The sequence below is a fragment of the Schistocerca americana genome, chromosome 8 (assembly GCF_021461395.2).
Source record: "Schistocerca americana isolate TAMUIC-IGC-003095 chromosome 8, iqSchAmer2.1, whole genome shotgun sequence".
Taxonomy (NCBI): domain Eukaryota; kingdom Metazoa; phylum Arthropoda; class Insecta; order Orthoptera; family Acrididae; genus Schistocerca; species Schistocerca americana.
Window position 1 is genome coordinate 265,323,884 of NC_060126.1, and position 14,709 is coordinate 265,338,592.

Consider the following 14,709-nt stretch of genomic DNA (forward strand, 5'->3'; position numbering starts at 1 on the left):
AGCAGCAATCGGTATTGTAATTGTCAACTGTCGAAGCTGCGTTGGTAAAGTACCGGAACTTCAAGCGCTGATAGAAAGCACCGAAGCTGAAATCGTTTAGGTACAGAAAGCTGGCTTAAGCCAGAGATAAATTCTGCCGAAATTTTTACAAAGGTACAGACGGTGTTTAGAAAGGATAGATTGCATGCAACCGGTGGTGGAGTGTTCATCGCTGTTAGTAGTAGTTTATCCTGTAGTGAAGTAGAAGTGGATAGTTCCTGTGAATTATTATGGGTGGAGGTTACACTAAACAACCGAACTAGGTTAATAATTGGCTCCTTTTACCGACCTCCCGACTCAGCAGCATTAGTGGCAGAACAACTGAGAGAAAATTTGGAATACATTTCACATAAATTTTCTCAGCATGTTATAGTCTTAGGTGGAGATTTCAATTTACCAGATATAGACTGGGACACTCAGATGTTTAGGACGGGTGGTAGGGACAGAGCATCGAGTGACATTATACTGAGTGCACTATCCGAAAATTACCTCGAGCAATTAAACAGAGAACCGACTCGTGGAGATAACATCTTGGACCTACTGATAACAAACAGACCCGAACTTTTCGAATCTGTATGAACAGAACAGGGAATCAGTGATCATAAGGCCGTTGCAGCATCCCTGAATATGGAAGTTAATAGGAATATAAAAAAAGGGAGGAAGGTTTATCTGTTTAGCAAGAGTAATAGAAGGCAGATTTCAGACTACCTAACAGATCAAAACGAAAATTTCTGTTCCGACACTGACAATGTTGAGTGTTTATTGAAAAAGTTCAAGGCAATCGTAAAATGCGTTTTAGACAGGTACGTGCCGAGTAAAACTGTGAGGGACGGGAAAAACCCACCGTGGTACAACAACAATGTTAGGAAACTACTGCGAAAGCAAAGAGAGCTCCACTCCAAGTTTAAACGCAGCCAAAACCTCTCAGACAAACAGAAGCTAAACGATGTCAAAGTTAGCGTAAGGAGGGCTATGCGTGAAGCGTTCATTGAATTCGAAAGTAAAATTCTATGTACCGACTTGACAGAAAATCCTAGGAAGTTCTGGTCGTACGTTAAATCAGTAAGTGGCTCGAAACAGCATATCCAGACACTACGGGATGATGATGGCATTGAAACAGAGGATGACACGCGTAAAGCTGAAATACTAAACACCTTTTTCCAAAGCTGTTTCACAGAGGAAGACCGCACTGCAGTTCCTTCTCTAAATCCTCGCACAAACGAAAAAATGGCTGACATCGAAATAAGTGTCCAAGGAATAGAAAAGCAACTGGAATCACTCAATAGAGGAAAGTCCACTGGACCTGACGGGATACCAATTCGATTCTACACAGAGTACGCGAAAGAACTTGCCCCCCTTCTAACAGCCGTGTACCGCAAGTCTCTAGAGGAACGGAGGGTTCCAAATGATTGGAAAAGAGCACAGATAGTCCCAGTCTTCAAGAAGGGTCGTCGAGCAGATGCGCAAAACTATAGACCTATATCTCTTACGTCGATCTCTTGTAGAATTTTAGAACATGTTTTTTGCTCGCGTATCATGTCATTTCTGGAAACCCAGAATCTACTATGTAGGAATCAACATGGATTCCGGAAACAGCGATCGTGTGAGACCCAACTAGCCTTATTTGTTCATGAGACCCAGAAAATATTAGATACAGGCTCCCAGGTAGATGCTATTTTTCTTGACTTCCGGAAGGCGTTCGATACAGTTCCGCACTGTCGCCTGATAAACAAAGTAAGAGCCTACGGAATATCAGACCAGCTGTGTGGCTGGATTGAAGAGTTTTTAGCAAACAGAACACAGCATGTTGTTATCAATGGAGAGACGTCTACAGACGTTAAAGTAACCTCTGGCGTGCCACAGGGGAGTGTTATGGGACCATTGCTTTTCACAATATATATAAATGACTTAGTAGATAGTGTCGGAAGTTCCATGCGGCTTTTCGCGGATGATGCTGTAGTATACAGAGAAGTTGCTGCATTAGAAAATTGTAGCGAAATACAGGAAGATCTGCAGCGGATAGGCACTTGGTGCAGGGAGTGGCAACTGACCCTTAACATAGACAAATGTAATGTATTGCGAATACATAGAAAGAAGGATCCTTTATTGTATGATTATATGATAGCGGAACAAACACTGGTAGCAGTTACTTCTGTAAAATATCTGGGAGTATGCGTACGGAACGATTTGAAGTGGAATGATCATATAAAACTAATTGTTGGTAAGGCGGGTACCAGGTTGAGATTCATTGGGAGAGTGCTTAGAAAATGTAGTCCATCAACAAAGGAGGTGGCTTACAAAACACTCGTTCGACCTATACTTGAGTATTGCTCATCAGTGTGGGATCCGTACCAGGTCGGGTTGACGGAGGAGATAGAGAAGATCCAAAGAAGAGCGGCGCGTTTCGTCACTGGGTTATTTGGTAACCGTGATAGCGTTACGGAGATGTTTAATAAACTCAAGTGGCAGACTCTGCAAGAGAGGCGCTCTGCATCGCGGTGTAGCTTGCTCGCCAGGTTTCGAGAGGGTGCGTTTCTGGATGAGGTATCGAATATATTGCTTCCCCCTACTTATACTTCCCGAGGAGATCACGAATGTAAAATTAGAGAGATTAGAGAGATTAGAGCGCGCACGGAGGCTTTCAGACAGTCGTTCTTCCCGCGAACCATACGCGACTGGAACAGGAAAGGGAGGTAATGACAGTGGCACGTAAAGTGCCCTCCGCCACACACCGTTGGGTGGCTTGCGGAGTATCAATGTAGATGTAGAGCCCGTGGGTGAACGGCGACGGCGCTTGCGCCTACGTGGCGAGCGTTGTTTGCGCACGTGTTCCTCAGTGTCGGACGACGGCAAGGAGGAGCGTCGACCTGGTTCGAAGGCGTCGGTGGGTACAATGAAATTGTCAAACAGGTGTTGTGAAGATGTACTGGTCTCCTCAGCGTCCGGTGCGGGAGCCTGTTCGGCGGCAAGGCTGTCAGGTGGGACGTCTGCACCGTCCGTTGGTGACTGGGACGGTGGGACGTGCCGATCGGAAGGACCGGGCGACGGACTGGACGAAACTGTAGACGTGGCAAGAGCCGCTGCGTAAGTGACCGGTAGGGCGGTCATCGTGGGTGTGACGGACGCTTCCGACAATGGGAGCTGCGCGACACGTCGTTGAATGCATTCAGACCGTAGGTGACCTTCTTTCCCGCAACCGGAACAGGTCCGAGGTTGGCCGTCGTACATTATAATGGCACGGCAGCCTCCGATACGTAGATAGGAAGGCACGTGTTTCTGCAACTCGATGCGGACCTGTCTAACACCGTTTAAAACTGGATAGGTCTGAAATTGGACCCATCGTTCGGCAACATGTTCCAGAACGTTGCCATAGGGACGAAGCGCCTCGATGACGACGTCTGCAGGTAGTTCGAACGGCAGTTCGAAGATCCTTATCGTCCGTGTGCCGAGGCCTGCGTGATCGACGGTAACGGGTCCGACGTTGCTGTCGGAATGACAAGCGCAGTCCACGTTTTGCCTCTTGAAGAACCTTGTCACACGCCGCATCGTTGATCATTTTGACGTAGACGGTACTGCTCGTCTCCTACCTTCGAAACTTTACAGAAGCTCTCCTGCGAAGAAAAGCTGTGAGGACGGGGTGTGAGTCGTGCTTGGGTAGCTCAGTTGGTAGAGCACTTGCGCGCGAAAGGCAAAGGTCCCGAGTTCGAGTCCCGGTCCGGCACACAGTTTTAATCTGCCAGGAAGTTTCAGTGAGACATTAGTACATCATGATAGCTACTACTACACTTACAAATCTACGGGTTTATATTTTCCTGGAAACACAAGGACTTAACATCGCTATTTTGCGGTAACATGCTACGAATCCAAGTAATGTATCAAACAAGGCCATGCTATAGCTTTTAGACGTAAACAATACACACAACCCACATAAATTTGTTCCTGTCTAAAGCATTCATGTTCTGAACGACATAAATGTTAATGTATTTTTACAGAAAAAAGTAACACCTACAGAAGGCGGAACACTGTGCAAACTATAAAGCAGTTCCGTAATGCTGGAGACATAGTCGTTGTCTGGCTGCTAGCTGGAGGTGTTCCGTTTCCAGTAATACTTAAAGGAGAAAGATGCGGTAATTCCTTCCATCGAGCTTGTTAGGTAGAAGATACAGCGCAGATACTCGTGACCAATACAGCCATTAGTACGCAGATGTCTGTTTACATTAATGCGCAACTGGCATTTTCATCAACATCTTGAAAACAGTATTCATTACACGGCAGTGGAAATACCGCCTCTCTGAACATCACTAATATCAAAACTTTCATTGATGCCTAGCGGGGAAACGATGAAACTATGACATTTTTCTCATATAACAACGGGCTTCTTTTTATCTCCTCTAAATAGCTATATGTTCTATACGTAGTTTTATTGAACGCTGTTTTGATGCAAGTGGTAGTGTATGCTGCTTTGCCCTGTGGTCAGCATCGCTTATGGCGTTCTGTGGATCGCCAATTCAAATCTGTCCGCCAGCTGTTATTTGTTATTTTGAACTTATCATTTACAGCATGTTGTTCAAATATTTTACTTTTGTTATGTTTGTATATCTAGAGTATTCGCTGTTTGTACTAATATTGCAATTATGGAAAATTAGATGTTTGTATAAATAGTTGCACTCTTAATGCAAGAGGTCAGTTCTGGCTGTACGTTGACTTTCGTAGTAAGCGTGCTTCCAGTGCTAAGTGTTGTATTTGACTGACAACCCTGCTTTCGGATTTCAGCTTCAGTGTGCTTGCGACCCACCGCTGTCTCGTGGAGACAAACGGTACTACATCAACGTGGCTCCGCTTAGGCAACGTAAAAGCCGCCGCCTACATGGACAGGAACCGGAATATAAGCAGTTCGCTGTTCCTAAGATCCATATGTTCAGGAGACAGGTTGATTCCAAAACAGGAGTAAGTTCGCTGCACATCAGGTAGCACTGAATGTTTTCCGGAGACGCTAGTAAGGGCTCGACGAAATGGCTGAAAGGATTCGACCGAATCGCGAAATGCAACAGATGGGATGTCTGATACCTTCGCCGTTGACGACTTTCGCCAAATTACAGCGCATGTTTGTGGAGACCAGCGTTGCCATCAGCGTGTAGGTTGAGAGTATCCGTAGGTTCGACTTTATTAGGCACTGCCTACACCTAAATATGACTGGGAAGGGATGGTTGATGAAGCTTGCAAGTGAGAGGTTAGTATATATATTTGGATTCACTCAAGGCTGACGTGTAGAAGGGCTAGACCTTTTTTTAAGATGAAGTCAAGAATGGGGTATCCCTGCTTGACGGAGGTTCCTTCGACGCTGGATGTTAGGTCAATAAATGGGGAATATAGATCAGAATAAGCAGTAAACTTATTTCATGAAAATGTTAGGGGAATTGAGCTGTAGCAGTTGAATTTGCTAATTGATCTTATCACGTTATTTGTGTTTCAGGGCATCAGTTACCTAGTGAAGAAATACTAACACTTTCTTTGGAGTGGTTTATCTTATATAGTTTCTATTCGAGGAGTTCGTTGCAGAGAGAAGGAGTGGCCTCTTATTCTAAGTGAAATGTCTCATTCAAAAGAGTTGAAATTCAAAACATTTTAAAGACCATCTATTTGGAGGTTGTGGAGAAGACCCTGATTTCCGAGGAAAGATCTTTTTACTTCAAGGAGAGGGGGAAGGCTTTACAGATCCTTCTGTTCAAAGTACATGGCCTCCCTCTTCAGATTTGACGCTGTGCTAGGTCGTTTCTTAAAAAAAGACGAGAAGTTGATTTTGAAGAGCTAACTTGCCAAACCTTTATCCTTTTGCAGTTAGAAATTTCAGTCAGATATGCAGTAGCAATAAGCAACAGATTTGGATAAATAACACAATTAGAATATAATTTAGAAGGAAACGGGAGCTGTATTGTAATGTGAAATACAGCCTGAGACGGTAACAGAATTTTACTACGGGGAGTACTGCAAAGTGATAAGCAATGTCATTCGATAGGTCAGTACAACGCATTACAGGAAGAGAATAGAAAAATTTCAGAAGAAAATTAAAAGTGTGTGGTCAGTTGTTAAGCAGATGTCAGGAGAGAATGCAGGTGTTTAACAGATTACAGCTCTCTTGAATAGGGGTGGAACTGTTAGTGATCCATCAGTGTTGTGTAAAATATTTAATTATCACTTCTTGTCAGTAGGTGGCAAGTTAAATCAAAATTTTATTGGAACAGCTAAATCTGTAGAAGTTTTGTTCAAATGGTTGGCTCTGAGCACTATGGGACTTAACATCTGTGGTCATCAGTCCCCTTGAACTTAGAACTACTTAAAGCTAACTAACCTAAGGACCACACACACACATCCATGCCCGAAGCAGGATTCGAACCTGCGACCGTAGCAGTCACGCGGTTCCGGACTGCGCGCCTAGAACCGCTAGACCACCGCGGCCGGCTAGAAGTTTTGTAAGCTGATGTTCAGAGACAACTACATGACATGCAACTACCGAAAACATGCAATGATAAAACTGAATCCTTTATTATATCTTTACAGAGTAAAGACTCGCATGGATATGATGAAATTTCAAACAGGAATGTGAAGATCATGCACAATACATTAGTTCTGCATCGGGTCCCATGTGCGATGTGTATTTCAGGTGTAGGAGAACAGCAGCGCATCTCAATACAGATAATTTGATGCCAGACTCTCAATTTGTCTTCAGGAAAGGAGTATGAATAGACAATGCTTCTTATTCTTCTTGGTGTGAGTCCTAACTTTACTAAATAACAGGTTGATGACAGCATGTATTTTCTTCGATTTAACGAAAGCATTTAATTGTATGGGCCATACAATACTTTTGCATAAGCTACAAATAGGCAGCTGTGAAAGGAGTTTTGTCGAATTTTTATTTCTTCCGTCAGCTTCCTAATCTTTACATCATGTATGTATTGGTGCGTAAGTAATGTGGCAGATAAATTGTTGGTCGCTTAGTCATATTTACTTCTTTGACTTGGGCTGCACTAGTTATCTATGGGTTTTCGGTTCAAATGGCTCTGAGCACTATGGGACTTAACATCTGAGGTCATCAGTCCCATAGAACTTAGAACTACTTAAACCTAACTAACCTAAGGACATCACACACATCCATGCCCGAGGCAGGATTCGAACCTGCTACCGCAGCGGTCGCGCGGTTCCAGACTGTAGCGCCTAGAACCGCTCGGCCACACCGGCCGGCGCGGATTTTCGGCTGCTGCTGAGTAGGTACGTGTGGTGATCGATATTAATCTTGTGGGTTGTGGGTACTGGTTGACTTCACAACGCACGGCATCTAGAGCTGTAGAATGCTATGGAGGTGCAATTATCACGCAGAAGCCAGATTTACTTTGTTCCTTTTTTTTTCTAACTTGTCGTAAGAGCTACTCATGTTGCTTCAGAAGGAATTTTTTATAAGGTTTGTCAGGTCGAGCAGTAAGGCGTTACATAAATGTTAAGATGGGAACGACGAGGACCACGCAGAGTGAAAGAGGGAGAAATCCATACGCATCGACGATTTCAGGGCCCACATTTTGGTTGTATGATTCGTGTCGAAGCAATACTTTCACTTCATTCCATTTCTGTTCTCTTTTTGTTGGTATTTAATTTTTCAGGGTGAAAGAACGCTGGGCCTGATTCTGGATCTCGTGCTGAGGTTAGACCAGTCCATACATTTGTTAAGAGCTATCACTCGTACTGATGCGTCCCGATACAAAGTTTGTTACATATAATCGTCAAGATTATTTTTTATTTAAATTTTTGTGTCCACGTGAGTCACATGTTTGGCGCACCTACAGTAATTGTGTGTCTATAGTAATGTCTAGTCTGACTTCCAATCACGTAACATGCTTCATGTACAGGGTGAACCAGAACTCCACACAAAAACTTTCAGAGGTAGTAGTATGGACCAAAATGAAAAAAGGCTTGTAAACGTAGGCTATAAACTGCGTACCTTAAGAGCATCGAGCACCTGTTCATCTTCGCTTCTATGAAGTGCATCTCTTCTACTGAACCATTTTAGAGGACTTGTTTTCTGCACTTTTTCCGTTTTGGTCCATAGTAGAGGAGTTTTAGTGCACTTTGTAGTCTCTGACTATGCAGCGTTAACGTACACTACTGGCCATTAAAATTGCTACACCAAGAAGAAATGGAGATAATAAACGGGTATTCATTGAACAAAGATATGATACTAGAACTGACATGTGGTTACATTTTCACGCAATTTGGGTGCATATATCCTGAGAAATCAGTACCCAGAACAACCACCGCTGGCCGTAATGACGGTCTTGATACACCTGGGCATTGAGTCAAACAGAGCTTGGATGGCGCGTACAGGTGGAGCTGCCCATGCAGCTTCAACACGATACCACAGTTCATGAAGAGTAGTGACTGGTGTATTGTGACGAGCCAGTTGCTCGACCACCATTGACAAACGTTTTCATTTGGTGAGAGATCTGGAGAATGTGCTGTCCAGAGCAGCTGTCGAACATTTTCTGTATCCAGAAAGGCCCGTACAGGACCTGCAAAATGCTGTCTTGTATTATCCTGCTGAAATGTAGTGCTTCGCAGGGATCGAATGAATGGTAGACCACGGGTCTTAATACATTTGAAATGTAACTGTTCAAAGTTCGAAGTGCCGTCAGTGCGAACAAGAGCTGACCGAGACGTGTAACAAATGGCACCCCATATCATCACGCCAGGTGATACGTCAGTATGGCGATGACGAATACACGCTTCCAATGTGCGTTCACCACGATGTCGCCAAGCACGGATGCGACCATCATGATGCTGTAAACAGAACCTGGATTCATCCGAAAAAATGACGTTTTGCTATTCGTGCACCCAGGTTCGTCGTTGAGTACACCATCGCAGGGGCTCCTGTAAGTGATGCAGCGTCAAGGGTAACCGCAGCCATAGTCTCCGAGCTGATAGTCCATGCTGCTGCAGACGTCGTCGAACTGTTCGTGCAGATAGTTGTCTTGCAAACGTCCCCATGTGTTGACTCAGGGATCGAGACGTGGTTACACGATCCGCTACAGCCATGCGGATAAGATGCCTGTCATCTCGACTGCTAGTGATATGAGGCCGTTGGGATCCAGCACGGCGTTCCGTATTACCCTCCTGAACCCACCGATTCCATATTCTGCTAACAGTCATTGGACCTCAACCAACGCGAGCAGCAATGTCGCGATACGATAAACCGTAATCGCGATAGGCTACAATCCGACCTTTATCAAAGTCGGAAACGTGATGGTACGCATTTCTCCCCGTTACACGAGGCATCATAACAACGTTTCACCAGGAAACGCCGGTCAACTGCTATTTGTGTATGAGAAATCGGTTGGAAACTTTCCTCATGTCAGCACGTTGTATGTGTCGCCACCGGCGCCAACCTTGTGTGAATTGTCTGAAAAGCTAATCATTTGCATATCACAGCATCTTATTCCTGTAGGTTGAATTTCGTGCTTGTAGCACGTCATCTTCGTGGTGTACCAATTTTAATAGCCAGTAGTGTATTTATACTCTCATACAATCACCCTGCTTATTCACGTGGGTTAAGATTGAAACAAAGCAGCTAAGAACATAGTTTAGTACACCAAACACCGCAAACCCTTATGTAATGATTAAAATACGAGTGCAGGGACAATCTACGGTGTACTTCTAACTATACAGGACGACCTCGTGGAACGGATATCTTCCTGACGGATCATTGAACACAAATTACTACTGGCACAGTTGCGGCGTCACCCCACGAGCTACGCTGTTCTGTTCCATCGCATCCCACAGCACTGCATCGCAGAGCATCCCTAGCAACCGAAAAAAAGAGGAGGGTGAGCGATTTAACAGCAGGCTGCAGCAAATAAATCTATCGCTATACGACGGCTCTGTGTTATCGAAAATGCGTAGCAGAGGATTGGCATTATCTGCCACGGGAGTTGTCACACTCCGCTCCGAAATTTACGGTATTCAGCGTTAAAAGTCGACACTCAACTGTTTATTTACTATCACCACTCCGTGAAAATGGTTGCTGCAGGGAAAGCTAACGAGGAAACTGTTTCTGCTATCGTTACGGCAACAAAGGTGTTTGGTGGTGAACGCAGTTTATTACGTACAACATCCTGTCATCAGTGAAAACTCTCACATTTTTCAATGGAGATAGGCGATCCGTTCTCCCACGGAAGTTTTCGAAAGTAAAATATATGACTTAATGCTGCTTTTAGTGTGGTTCTGACTGTACAAGAAAAAGAAAACCCAGAGTTGCGCAGGTCAGAACTTATACGTAGCATGGGAGAAAGCACGAGTACCATTCTAGATATGAGTGCAGACGTGTAGTTCATTGAGGACATAATGAATGCAGTTATCCAGTCAGTGAGTTGGGAGCGTTGCGTGGCAATGGGTGAGTGTGGTGAGCAAAAACCTGTGAAATATCGAGCAATGAATGTTCGTAGCTAAAGCTAAATAATACATGACGTACGAACTTTATCATATATGTAAATAAGTTTTTATTGTTTCATTCACGATGAAATGTAATGGTGATAGTCCTGAACGTGTTTCATCCATATTGTGGTGGGTGGAAGTGGGTGATTGTGGTTGGCAGAATGTCTCAATATAATGCGGGATGTGGAACACTTAGTTGTCTTTAAATATGCCACATTCTATATGACGTTACAGTATTAAGTTAATATACTCGAAACCCATATTCTGCATGACATTTCGATATTGCATACCCGGACGTATTTGACTGTGGGTAAAACCATGGGGCCAATGCTAGTTTAGTAATATTGTCTTAATAATAGTATTCAAATAAAGCTGGAAAGGATTATACTCACGAAGAATAAGTGAAATGTTTGTCCGAAATCACTATAGTATACTTTTCGATCATTCATTGTCAGTTACGAGTATCTTTATCTTTGAGTTCATCTCGATTTTTGCCTTTGTGTCTGTGTTGATCGTCGTTGAAGTGTGATTGACGAAAACGCGCTGAGAGATTAAAAACTAATCTATTTGATATTAAACGTCGTTATTAATGTACGAATGACGAAACCGCGTATAATGTCTGACGAATGAAACAATAAACGCATGTTAACATGTACGGTGAAGTCACAGAGTATACAGTTCTTCCTAAAAGTATGTATCGCTCCATATTTTGGAGATTTCTGCACTCCACACTCGTCGATTGGTAGCCACCGCAAGCAGACTCCCTCACTACCGGCATGAGAGCAGGGGTATCTACCACCGCAACCATGTATAGGTGGCAGTGGGTGGACATGGAGGAAAGTCTGTCAGTACGTACAGACAGAAGCCTTTTATTTATAGATATAGATTAGGTCACGTAATCCGGGGTATCTGGTCGCATAACCCATTGAACCACGTCGTAATATCCTGTACATAGCTTTGACACTAGGCCGTACAGCCTTCTACATACATCGTATGTCTCAATTACACATATTTTATTGTCTTAGCGCGATCTCGTCTCTTCATGATATAAACGCTATTTTAACTGTTCTCCTCCATAAACTCGCAGAACTTTAAATATCGTGGGGCACATCAGTTCGAGGGCTTATTAAACCTTCTAGTTGAAAATAGTGGCCGGCTGGTGTGGCTGAGCGGTTCTAGGCGCTACAGTCTGGAACCGCGTGACCGCTACGGTCGCAGGTTCGACTCCTGCCTCGGGCATGGATGTGTGTGATGTCCTTAGGTCAGTTAGGCTTAATTAGATCTAAGTTCTAGGGGACTGATGACCTTAGAAGTTAAGTCCCATAGTGCTCAGAGCCATTTGAGCCATTTGAAAATAGTGAAGTTAATGAGTAAATAACAAGCTATGCCTGCGACTTTTTTTATCCTTCAACATGCCACAGACACTAATTTGCAGATACTTTTAATGATTTAATTAATGTTTCTCTCTGTACCTGTGTTAAAACTCTGTCTCTTTCTTTAAGTGCATTTTAATGTAACCGAATTTGTGTTGTGCAGAATACAGTTCTTTGTGTCACGTAGCTGATAACTGCCTCGAGCCAGCTACATCTAGCGGTAACTCCTCCTCAGCTGTTTGCACTGTAGTTGTAGGCTATATACGTCGGCGACGACCCGATATAATGAGCCATGATTCTTTACCATTTTATCACGATTTTACTCTATTTGACGATGCCATTCACGACTTTTTTAAAGGCGAGACCTCCGGTCTACAATGTATACCAGTAAGTTCCATTTACAGTACCCTGACACAGTTGCTCCATAGTTAGCACTCATATAAACTGCTCGGTAGTCTGAAGATCCGTATCTAAATGGTTCAAATGGCTCTGAGCACTATCGGACTTAACATCTGAGGTCATCAGTCCCCTAGAACGACTTAAACCTAACTAACCTAAGGACATCACAAACATCCATGCCCGAGGCGGGATTCGAACCTGCGGCCGTAGCGGTCGCGCGGTTCCAGACTGAAGCACCTAGAACCGCTCGGCCGCTCCTGCCGGCTCCATATGTAAAGACTAGAAAGTTTCACAAGTTACACCAATAACCCAAGAAAAGAAAAGAAACAGAAGTAGCCCTCTGAATTACAGGCCCATATCACTAACGTCGATTTGCTGTAAAAGTTTGGAACGTATACTGTGTTACCTCCAGGATAACGATCTGCTGACACACAGTCAGCACAGAGTCAGGAAATATCGCACTTGTCGAACAACTAGCTCTTTATTCGCACGAAAGGAATCTCAAACACACTCATGCTCATAAATTAAGGATAATTGCTGAATGTGGTGCCACATAACTTAGCAATACACAAATCTGGCGCTAATAGCATAGGCACATACGGAAAACACACGACACAGATCTGTAAGTCCACGGTATTCGTGATAAGTTGAGGAAACCGTCCCGAAACACACGTGCTACAAAACGCCTATGTTTCCTGCGCATGTAAACCAACATCAATATGGGATATGATCACCATGCACACGTACACAGGCCGCACAAAGGGTTGGCAAACTCTGGATCAAGTGGTTGAACAGCTGCTGGGGTATAGCCTACCATTCTAGCACCAGTGCCTGTCGGAGTTCCTGAAGTGTCGTAGGGGTTTGAAGACGTGCAGCGATAAGTCGACCGAGAGCATCCCAGACGTGCTCGATGGGGTTTAGGTCTGGAGAACAGGCAGGCCACTCCATTCACCTGAAATCTGTTTCAAGGTACTCCTCCACGATGGTAGCTCGGTGGGGCCGCGCGTTATCACCATCAGGACGAAGGTGGGGACCCACTGCGCTCCTGAAAAGGTACAAAATGACGTCCCGATACACCTGACCTGTTACAGTTCCTCTGTCAAAGACATGCAGGAGTGCACGTGCACCAATCATAATCCCAACCCCACACCATCAAACCACGATCTCCATACAGACCCCTTTCAAGGGCATTAGGGTGTTGGTATCTGGTTCCTGGTTCACGCCAAATGAAAAACCGGCGAGAATCACTGTTCAGACTATACCTGGACTCGTCCGCGAAAATAACCTGGGACCACTGTGCCAATGATCATGTACTGTGTTCTTGACACCAGGCTTCACGGGCTCTCCTGGACTGCCCCTTGCATGTCTCCGGGCGAATAAACCATGTCTGTTCAGTTGTTTGTAGACTGTGTGTCTGGAGACAACTGTTCCAGTGGCTGCGGTAAGGTCCAAAGCAAGGCTACCTGCAGAATTCCGTGGCCGTCTGCGGGCACTGATGGTGACATATCGGTCTTCTTGTGGTGTTGTACACTGTCGACTTCCCGTAGTGTAGCGCCTGGACACGTTTCCTGTCTGCTGGAATCGTTGCCATAATCTTGACATCACACTTTCTGCACACCGAGCGCCCGTGCTACGACCTGCTGTGTTTGACCAGCCTCCAGTCACCCTAGTATTCTACCCATCATAACGTCATCAAAATATGTTCTTTGAGTCATTTTCAGCACAGAGTCACCATTAGCACGTCTGAAAACGTCTGTACACTTACTCGCTGCACCGTACTCTGATATGCACCAACACACCTCTGCGTATGTTGACTGCTGACAGCGCCACCGTGCGACGACCACAGGTCAAATGCACCGCATGGTCATACACCGAGGTGATTTAAAAGGGGGCAAACCGCCCACCAGAGCGTTGTTCCACCATGTATCAGCATTATCCTTAATTTATGAGCATGAGTGTAGATAGGGAATCTCAAATGGATTCCATGTTTCTAGTTTCCCTCATAGCTCTAGATATCGTTTCTCACAAGCGACTTCTGTTGAAATTTAGTCCCTGTGGAGTACCGTCTAGTTGTGCTGCTAGAGTCCGGATTTTCTTCGTAGTAACTGGTGGAAAGGCGTCGAAAAAAACAAAAGTAAATCTGGCGTTCTTCAAATAAGTGCTATAGGCCCTCTGCTGTTGCTGATCTGCATAAAATATGTAGGAGACAACCTGAGCAGTCTTCTTAGATTGTTAGCAGATGATGCAGTCATTTACCGTCTCTAAAGTCATCAGATGATCAAAACCAACTGCAACATGATTTAGACGAGATATCTGTGTAATGCGGAAAGTGGCAATTGAGTATAAATGATAAATGTGACGTCATCCACATGTATACTAAAAGGAGTCCACTAAATTTCGGTTACGCGATATACTACGCAAA